Below are 11031 nucleotides of genomic sequence, written 5' to 3'. Positions count from 1 at the left end.
AGTCGAGGACGACTATGATTTCAATAGAGAGCTAATGTCATAAAATCTAATATCTAATATCTAATATCTAACCAACCCAAATGATTTTCTCATATTAAACTGATCACTTAATGTGGGAGAATAAACGGGAACAAGGGTTAAGATATAGACATGTGCTTATAGATATATCTCAATACGGGGCCAATGGTAAAGGCGCCCAAATGAGAGATGGTCTATCAAAGAGCAAGGCTAACCAGTGGAGCATAAGACCTTAGGTTTAGCTTCATTGAAGACCTCCAATAATGTGTGTAAAAGTCCTTTAACCTTAGGTAAGCTAGGGATGAGCTTGAGGCAGGAACCCGACCCAACTCGAGGTGCTTGTCTTACTTGTCATGCTTGATGACTAAGGTGCTTGAGGTGCTTGATGATTGAGATGCTTGAAGTTCTTGATGATTGAGATGCTTGAAGTGCTTGACATGCTAGGGGATGTTGTGGTTGCACTTGAGGTGAGAACCCCAGCCCAAACTTCAAGTGCTTGAGGGCCAAGCTTCTGGTGGGAACTGGGCCTATGCATGAGGGGCATGAGGTGTCAAAAGTTCAATATTCAATACCTACAAGGAAGGGGTGAGCCCTACAAGAGGGGGGATGAGAGAGAACACCCACAAACTCACACAAGGCTTGCATGGTACAAAGAAAGCAAAAGGGACACTTGTCAAGTTCCTCCTCATGTTGCCCTCATGGTGTGCCTGAAGCCTATTGGTTGGCCACCCAAGGGGTCCAATGATAATTTAGGAGATTTAATTAATTTATTTTTCATTTATCTAGCCCTCTCTCTCGAAGGGGAAAGGGGGACACTTGTCTTAAGGCTACCCTTGCTGCTTGTAATGCCTCCTGCTTGTGATTGGCTAAACCTGGAGGGGTCCAATGAGCTTCAAGCATGAGCTACAAGGGGGGGTCGACCCAAGCAAGCTAGGGGGTTTCTTAGGGGGTATACTCACCCACACACACTCACAAACACTCTCATTGTGTTCTATGCAAAGTGCAAGAGCTCCCTCTCCTTCTCCAAGCAAGTAGAGGTTGAGAGCCTACACCAACACTCTTGGCTATGGAGTGCAAATCCAACCAAGAGGCATGCTTCAATGCTTAAGCTTGCCATATCCTTCTTCTTCATTACTATGCTATTATGTATGCTAGCAAGAAGAGTTATGATAAGTGAGGAACTAATTATTTGTCCTATGAAATGTTTCTTCTTCCTCTTACCTACCCTCATTCCCTGCTAGCTCTCTCCACCTTCAAAGGTGTTTGAGGTCTTGGGACTGAGGCTTGGGATAGTTAAAGCTTTCTTCAAGTTTATGTTATGATTGTGATGCATGAAGCTTTCCATCTTCATTGCATCACCTAGGTTAGAAGGAACACAATGATTGTATTGTAACAAGTCTCTCCTAATGGGAGAAATCATAATACAAATGGCTCTGGGAGGGGGGACCGGCTCCACATAAATCTGGTCCTCAATTGTTGTCATGTTCTCTAAGTTCTTGCTCTTGCAAAAGTATTGTTCATGCCAAGTTAGCTAGTTTCTATGATTATGTTTCTATCTTCATTATGTTCACCCACTATGCTCACAAAGCCATTTCTCAAAAGTACTCTCATTAATTTCTGCTACTCTCAAGTTAAACACGCAAAATCCATTACACAAAAACTCCTTTAGCCCCCCTTTGCATAATGTCTTTGATCCTTTTATTTATGATATCCCATAGGAAATCCATCCCAACCCCAGACCAAGAAAAAGAAGAGCAGATGAAGGAGGATAACTTAAACCCCCCCACCAGCTCACAGGGACACCCCAAAACAGAAGAAGCACAGGTACCTAGTCCCACAGATAGCCAAATGGACAAAACAAGGGGGGTATCCTCCTCTTCTTCTTCTAAAGATGATGGAGAAATCATTCTTAGTTCACAGATTGCAGCTATGAGACAGGTGAACAATGATAATGAGAAATTTGAAAAGCCGCGGAGGAACATGATCAAGAAATTAGAACCTAGATTGCTTCCTCTCCTAATCAATTAGTTGATATACTTATGACACATGCAGAAGAGGAAAGTCTTCCAATGCCTAAACCTGGTAAACCAAAAAGGAAAAAGAAAATCTCTAAAGATCCCAATAGAGACTGTGTGTCCCTTGCAAAACCCCCCAAAAGTAGTAAGAAATGAAGTGCCCAAGTATTAAAGGATTCATCTTGAACTGCAAAGGTCTTACTGACCCCATCAAAGCCCAGATAATAAAAAACTGGATGCTTAGCACTAATTTTCACGTTGATCTTCTATGTTTATAGGAGATTAAAACATCTGGTGGTGAAAAATCTTCAAAGACTTGGAAGCGGTTATACTTGGCACTATACTGACCACTCTCATGAAAAGGGGGTACAACTATAACAATATCAATAAGTATAGACAATATGTAACCCAAGTCTCTAAAGCAAGAAATGGAAATTGGATTGCCATATCCATGTCAAGTCCTTTCAATTATAATGTTATTTCTATTTATGCTTCTAACTCCATCTCTGCAAGGGCTAACATGTGGGAAGATTTGTCTAGTCATCATAAGCCTTGTATTATGATGGGTGACTTTAACATGATTGAGGATGTATGTGACATTTGGAATAAAAAAGGACAAGCTGTCAGTGGCAGAGAAAAGGACAATTGGTCCATCCTGACCATCTCTCTAGGTCTGATGGATATCTTTGCTGATACAGGGACTACCTGGTCAAATAAACAATCTGGGGATTGTTTTAGGGCTACTAGACTAGATAGAGTATATGTGATGTTTGAATTTCAAAGGGATGAATGTAAGGCTAGGGCTGGCTCGCCTCACATGGATCAAACTCTATTTGGTATTCAAATTGTCAAAGGAAAAGTTAAAAGCATTTTTGACAAGGCTTTTGGTCAGAATACTTCTTCTTTTAAGGCTTGGGATGTTGAAGTTAAGGAAACTTAGAGGATTCTGGTATACTTTAAGAAGAGAGATAAGGAAATAAGGGTAAAGAGAAGTATAATGATAAGGGCCCAGATAGAGGAACTAGAATCCTCTACCCTCCCCCCCGGAATTACCCTCCTTTTCCTCCGAGAGAAATGTTAAAACTAGAAGAAGTACTGGTTGTTAGGGCTTCCATCCATTGGACAAAGGATTTTTGGACTGGGAAGATAGATAGACCTGATAAAAATATGTTTGCTTTGGTTAAGAAAAATAAGGGTAAATAATTTTTTCCCTTCTGAATAACCAAGATGGATCTCTGGTTTCATCTCACTCTGGAAATCCTCAAATGGTAAAAGAATACTAGATGAAAATTTTCTCTATCCCCCCTCAAAGAGGGGTTGGCCAGACTACTGCCAAGGCTAAAATAGCGAGAACTAGGGGGAAAATTGTACCCCAACATATGGCCAGAGTCTTGGACCAACCCATCACAAGGGGAGCTTAGAGACGCTATTATTTTTCTTAAGATAGACAAGACACCTGGCCTCGATGGCATATCTAGTGAGTTTTTTCAACACTATCATGACTTCTTGGTCCCATATCTCTTTTCTATATGGATGGAAGCCCTCAAAGTAGGGACTTTGTCTTATACCATTAACACTAGAGTGGTTAAACTCATTCATAAGGGGGGAGAAAAGGAGGACCTAGGAAATCGAGGTGGTGGCAAGAAGCAACAAGATGTGTTTTGCTTATAAATGCTTGGGTTGATGTATTTGTCAATGTGGTGCCCTTACGTAAGCACATAAAGTTCGTGTAGGATATGCTGGGAGTTTCTTCTTGTATGCTTTATCATCATGAGTTGCAAGGGGAAACAATGCCTAGCTTTGCGAGAGATGAAGCAAAGTTTGAAGGCTCTACTAATCGAATGGAGGGTGCTATGGATGCAGATTTATACGTAGAATCTCAACATCCAGGAATCCCAATCAAGGATATCTCTCATAAAGATATAGATTATGCAAAGTTTCATGATGACTTACGCGGTCAGAGGGGGTGATGATGTTAAATCACCATGGGTATTGCAAAAGGTGCACAATTTCCTTTATTTCCTTGGACAATACACATATATGGTAGGGTTTGGATGCTACTTCTAATGATTCTTATGTCAATGATGTTCTGGATACCAATAAAAGGGTGTCAGTATTCTTTAATGCTTGTTGGTAATGAGCTAAAGTTGCCAAAATTTAATGGGATGTGGGTGCTGCATTATACTTTAGGGGAGGCTCTAGTATATTGTGGGGTTCATCAGTGCTATATCCTTTCAATGCTATTTAATCCAGGAGATTCTAGGGATCTTCAAAAGCAGGTTCATACGGATGTGTACTTTTGGGTCTACATTGTGGTTACTTTTGGCTGAATCCAGGAATAACATGCCTACACCAGAAATGTTTGATGTTGATTTCTACAGGCAAAGCATTATTATGTGAATAATATGCCACTCCAATGTTTGGCCAATTCCTTCTAATCCCATTTGATGATGGGGGCTAGTGAAGTGCAGGTTTCATATTCAAAGGATATTAGTTATTTCTTATAGCAGGTTGCTTGGCAATAGGTTTTGTTTTTGGATTTATGCTATGAGGATAGCGTTTTGGGTTTTGTGGTGAGTAAGCTTACATGGGTAGCTCTCATTTGACTTCTTTGGAAAATTGAAGTATCTTCACATCTTTTGGGTTGTTACTGAAGGGAAGGACTTGACGACCATTTCATGTGTAGATAGGCTAAGGCATACTTGAGCTTTATCGAGCTCCCCGAATCGAGCTTGATGGTCGAGATGTGTGCACAACTAGCTGGAGCATACTTGAGTTTGGCGGGGTTCACTATAAAGGGTTTCTCTTAATTGGATGTGTTGGGCAAATATGGTATAAAGATTTGTGACGGACAATTACCAAATGATAAATCTAGACCATTGGTGACATGGTTTAGACGCTATGTTCTTTTGCATGTACTTACCAATTATGTGAGCTTGATGATGGCAAAGAACTTAAAGGGATTATAACAGATGTAGATTGAAGACCGGTTGGTACAGACTGAAGGCTATGCAGGTTGAGAGGGGGTGGATGTCGTGTCGCTCCGCTTCCTCGATGGGAAAAAGAGCAAGAGGATGCAAGTTAAGCCTATTTGATGGCTGTATGTTTATCAAGCAGTGACTAGGGCTTGGTAACACACAAGTTCAATGCTAAATGTATGCCAAATATGATGCACTTAATAGAGCAATTAGTGCTTGAGCAGCTACCGATTGCAAGATTATGGCTAATATGGCGGTGGCAAGAATCAACAAGATGTGTTTTGCTTAGAAATGCTTGGGTTGATGTATATGTCAATGTGGTAATGCTTACAAAAGCACATAAAGTTCTTGATGAGATCTCATTAAAAAAAATCAACTCTTGGAGAGCATTGATTGTGGGGAATGCCCAACATGGCAGTGGGAAGGTGGTTAGGATATTGTGGTTGGCGATGCTTTGAGGGATATGTACGCCAAGTTGATATTTATGCCAATTCTGATACACATTAAAGAGCACACTAAGTGCTAGAGTAGCTTCCCATCCGGGATGTCATCACTTGGAATATATATAAGTGCCAATCTGGCCATAGGAGAAGAAGTTGTGTTTGATAATGCTGTGGTGGATATGTATGGAGAATGAGGTACACATCAGGTGCTTGACAATCCTGGGCCGGGGGATTCACCATGGAAAACTTACCAAGGGAGGGGGTTTTTTTAACAAGCTACATCAGCGTATAAGTTAGGGGCAAGCCTCCAATAATTTCTCTCCCAAGCTTAAAAATAAGGGAGGGGGGTATCATATCTATGGGGTGGGGGTGGAGGTGGGGGTGGGGGGGGCGAAGGGACCTAGCCCGGGTTGATTACTTATAACGATTGGTCACTGGTGTGCACTAGAACTCGGATGAATTTTGGGGAAGTTTTTTATCAGGTCACGCATCAAATTTTGCATCAAACCGGTTATAGATAAGGGCTGATTTGGAGCAGGTCAAGGGTTGCTTTACACTAGCTTTGGATGGGTCAGAATTGGACGAGTAGCCAGAGTGCAGGTTGATCGGGCACATAGTTTGAAATTCAAACTAAGACACATTGAGGTTACATCTAGTTATCAATAGAAGTGGCTCCTTACTACGTTGCCAGTCACTTTAGCAATGATTACTTTTGACGTATATATAGTCCTAAAGGATGCTACCAACTATGATTTTTGTGGTGCTTATCTGGCATTTACATGGTAGTTTGACTTTTGTGTCTTGCACCCTTTTGTGATGGTCGTGGTGAGCTTTTTTAAGCCAAGCACTATGGGGCCAAGTTACCTAGTGTGAGGTGGATTAGGTATGATTGACATCTCATTTGTGACCTTGCCATAGGATATGTATGGAGGGGACTAGGTGCATTGTACACCATGTTGGCAAGTCAATTTTGATCGGCAATTTGGTAAGTGATAGTTCACTTGGACACATAGAGTCTATGTGCATGGTCATTGTATGATAATTTTTTACTCTCTTTTGGTTGATTACATTTACATAGGAGACTCTATTGAGATTCTACCAGTTTCTCCCTCAAGGGGTTCACTATATCTAAACGCTCCATATCAAGCACATTCAAGTCCTATTTTAAAACTACCTAGACTGTAGATTTTTCATAACTGAAATGAATCCCTTTCCTATTCAATCTATGTTACCTCTTTTGCTAGGTACCCTTATGTATGTTAATGAGATTTTAGTTAAGGGTAAATTCCAAGGTTTGACAACCCCTTATTTTGAGCTCACATTCTATGTTCATATATTTATAGGTGACCCCCCGAGGTTTCTCTGCCATAAATTTTACTCTTGGTTGTAGCTATGGCATTGTCCTACTGAGAATGATATTTACAATATCCACAAGTTTTATGGTACATATGTTTCAATCTGGAATGAAATGTTTTGATTCATAAGAATCAGTTAGTGCCATTGTTTGAACGCCGAGGTAGATTGGAAACCACTCGATGTAAAGGAAAGTTCTACCATATGATTACATCTTGTAGAGTTAGTGTTCTTTACAATTGTTGGGGAGGCTACCCTTCATAGTTTATGGAAAAAATTAAATTATAGGATACTTATGAGAAGAAACTCCTAGTTATCAGGTTTACCCTATGAAGAAGCTCTATGAGCTATGCATGAAGGAAGGTGGCAATGTGTCTAACACAATTGAATGAGTTCAATATAATCTTTAGTCACTTGACTTCATAGGGACTTAACTTTGTTGGTAAAGTTCAGTCTATTTACTTGCTATGTTCCATGCCTTTATCATGGGATACTTTTTTTACAATCGTAAGTAATTTGTCACCAAAAGGGACATTGGTATTTAATGACGTGGTTTGAAAATTTTCTTACACAGGAGATTCATTCAAAGTCTCTTGAGCCAATCAAATCTAGTGATTTGTATGTTGCTCATTATCACAAGCACGGAGTCATACTCATGATCTGATAAGTTTAAAGAGCATAGAAATGCTTGCAATAAATGTCATGACTCTATGCATGATGTTGAGTGCTACTATTGCCATAAGAAGGGACATATGAAGAGAAATAGATATGCAGCAAAGAGGGACAATAAGAAAAATTCTAATGATGATAGGAGTCTAACACTCGAGACTCAAAGTGCAAAGCTAAGATTGAGGAAGTCAATGTGGTTGAGTCACACGTGTTGGTCAGGGTGATAGTGCATATGGTGTTGACGCACATGTTTTGGGTACCCTGATTTTTACTTCAAATCTTAGTGATGATGCTCTTATTACACATAAGGCTAGCTATGTGCATAATTGGATGATAGATTACGGTGCAAGTTTCCATGTTCTCTACTTATGAAAAAGTCTATCACAGTATTGTCATGTTGGTAAACTCTCATCCACTTCACATAGTGGCATTGGGTACATTCAGTTAATACTCTCAAATGGTACAAAATTTGTACTACACAATGTTAAACATGTTCCTGACTTGGCGATGAAGAGCTTGGTTTATATAGGATATCTTGATCACTTGTGCTACACTATTGTATTTGGGCATCAATCTTAGACTATCAAGAAGAAACATTCAACTATTCACAAGGGTCGAAATCATGTTTCATTGTATTCCATGCATGTGTCATGTATAAAAGACATTATTATTATTATAGCCAACCTATGGGACAGGTTGATCACTTGGGCTACACTATCGGATTTGGGAATCAATCCTAGACTATCAAGAAGGAAAACTCAACTATTCACAAGGGTTGAAAGCATGTTTCGTCATGTATAAAAGACATTGTTATTATTATAGCCAACCTGGCATCTATTGAGTTGTGGCATTTCTTGCTAGGTCATATCATGAGCCAATAGGGAATGAAAACTCTTGAGCGTTTTGGTTACTTTCCTAGGTTGAGTTTTAATGTTTTCCAATTTTTGAACATTGTATATATGCAAGAAAATTAGGACTCCTTATTTTCCGATGATTAAAAATCAATTGGAGCCTCTCAAACTTGCTCATGTGACATCTGTGGTCCTATGTTGAGTAAGTCTCTATGGGTCTTGTTTACTTTGTGACATTCATTAATGACTATACAAGGAAGGTGTGGGTTTATCATTTCAAAATTAAGGACGAGGTTTTCTTTGCTTTCCAGAAGTTCCTTGCACTAGCTGAGAGAATCAATCGGGCAAAAAGCTTAAAGACTCAAGGATTGATAATGGTAGGGAGTACCTCTCAAAAGACATGGTTGAGTTCAATGCAAAGTGAAGAATTAGTGGAGTTCTACTACAACATACACACTATCCCAAAGTGGATTTTCATAATGGATGAACCATACTATACAAGAACATGTTCTTGCTATGCTTTCTATGGCGAACCTTACACAAGACTTTTGGGTAGAGGCAATTTTGATAGCATTACATATTTTCAATAGGTCTCTTAGAGTGTCATTGGTTTGAAACATTATTAAAGAGATGTGGTCTTGCAAGGAGAAACATTATAATGACTTGCATGTCATTGGTTGTGAGGAATATGGTCATGTGCCAAAAGCCCTTGGTTCAAATCTTGATGTATAGTCACATAAATGCATCTTTGTTGGTTATGGTGCTGATGGTAAGATGGATTATCGTATATGGCACCTAGAATCTTGTAAGATTATCAAAAAATTTGTGTGATCTTTAATGATTCCAAGATGAATAGACAACCTCTGAAGAAAATTGAGTATAGAAGGGTCACATTTGAGGATGTTACCTCTGAAACATTACCAACTCAAAAGTCTATTGATGTGCCTTCCACTAGAAATTCTCATGTAGAAGTAGAAAGCAACATTCGCATTGAGATGTTCTATGAGAGCCTCACATCCACGTAAGCCATTTTAGCCAGGTGTCAATTATGTTATGCTAATAATTGATTGTGGTGAACCATCTTGCTACCAAGACGACATGCACGTCGATGACAAAGTGGAACTGGGAGCAAGCCATGCAATCATAGTATGACTCAATTATGAATAATGAGACTTGGGACTTGGTGAATTTGCCCACTGCAAAGAAAGATTTACCTTGCAAATGGGTTTACAAGCTAACGAGAGTACATCTAGAGATGCTATGCCTAATTACAAGGCTATATTAGTTGCTAAGAATTTTGCACAAGAGAAAGACGTTGATTTTGAGATATTTTTTTGTGTGGTCAAGATGACTACCTTGTGTATTGTGCTTGGATCAGTAGCTATTGAGGGTTTGAAATTGGTCCAAATTGATGTGAAGACGGATTTCCTTTCACAACGATCTCCATGATGAAGTATATATGGGACAACTTAAGGGGTGTATGGTTAAAGGTAGGGAGCACTTGGTATGTAAAGTGAAGAAAACTTATAGCTTGAGGAAACGTTCCAGCTCTCATGAAGTCTGATAGTTAAGAGAATTCAAGAGGATCACTGATTATACACGTGAATATTCAGTGATAGTCCATTGCTTATTCTCATATTGAACATCGATGCTTATTGCTAGAAAATCCACTCATGAGATTGTCAATTTGAAGCAGACGTAGAGTTAGGAATTTGCTATGAAGAATTTGGGAGAATCTAGTCACTTTCTTGGCATGTGCACTAAATTGGATAGGACTAAAAAGATTCTTACATTGTCTCAAGAAGCATAGAATCAAAAGTTTTTGCATCATTTCAATATGTTTGGGGGGCCAGAGGGGGGGGGGGGGGGGGGGGGGGTTGTTGTCAATGAGTACCCCAGTACAAGCATATGTAAAACATAGAAAAAAAAAATCTTAAGTCAAATATTGAAAAAAAGAAGAGATGGCAATTCTTAGCGGTCGGTAATCTTATGTATGCAATGGTGGGAATGAGACTAGGGATATTGCATTTGTAGTGGGAATGGTGATTCACTATATGGAAAATCCTAGCAACAAACATTGGGAAGAAATTATGTATATCCTTAGATACGTGAAACGTATAACAAGAAAGTGCTTACACTTGGGAATAGTGATGCATCTATTCTTGGATACATGGATGTAGACTATCCAAAGAGTATAGACAATATGAGGTCTATATCTGAAAATGTCTTCATATTTGTTGGAGGAGCTATTCGTGGATACACAGATGTAAATTATTCAGGGAGTATAGACAACATGAGGTCTATATATGACAATGTCTTCATATTTATTGGAGGAGCTATTCATGGATATCATGTCTCCAAGATTGCATATCCTCTTCCACTTCAAAGTCCGAGTATGTTGCAACAATAGATGATAGGAAGGAAGAAGTATGGTTGGCATGTTTAGTGGGAGATTTGGATATTAAAGGTTAGCCTCCAGTGCTACATTTTGATAGTTAGAACACCATTACTTTGGCAAAGAATCCCATGTTTCATGCAAAAACAAAACACATAGATGTGAGGTATCACTTCATTTGGGATGTCTTGATAGACAAGCAAATTGAGTTAGTCAAAGTTCATACAATGACAACCCTCTAGATTCTCTTACAAAGAGCCTAGCATTGAAACGATTTTCACATTGCATTGACTTGATGGGTGTGGGGTG

Source organism: Adiantum capillus-veneris, chromosome 3, assembly GCF_014529385.1.
Source record: "Adiantum capillus-veneris isolate H3 chromosome 3, ASM1452938v2, whole genome shotgun sequence".
Lineage (NCBI taxonomy): Eukaryota > Viridiplantae > Streptophyta > Polypodiopsida > Polypodiales > Pteridaceae > Adiantum > Adiantum capillus-veneris.
The sequence above is the reverse complement of the archived record's forward strand: the minus strand, read 5'-3'. Positions refer to the sequence as shown.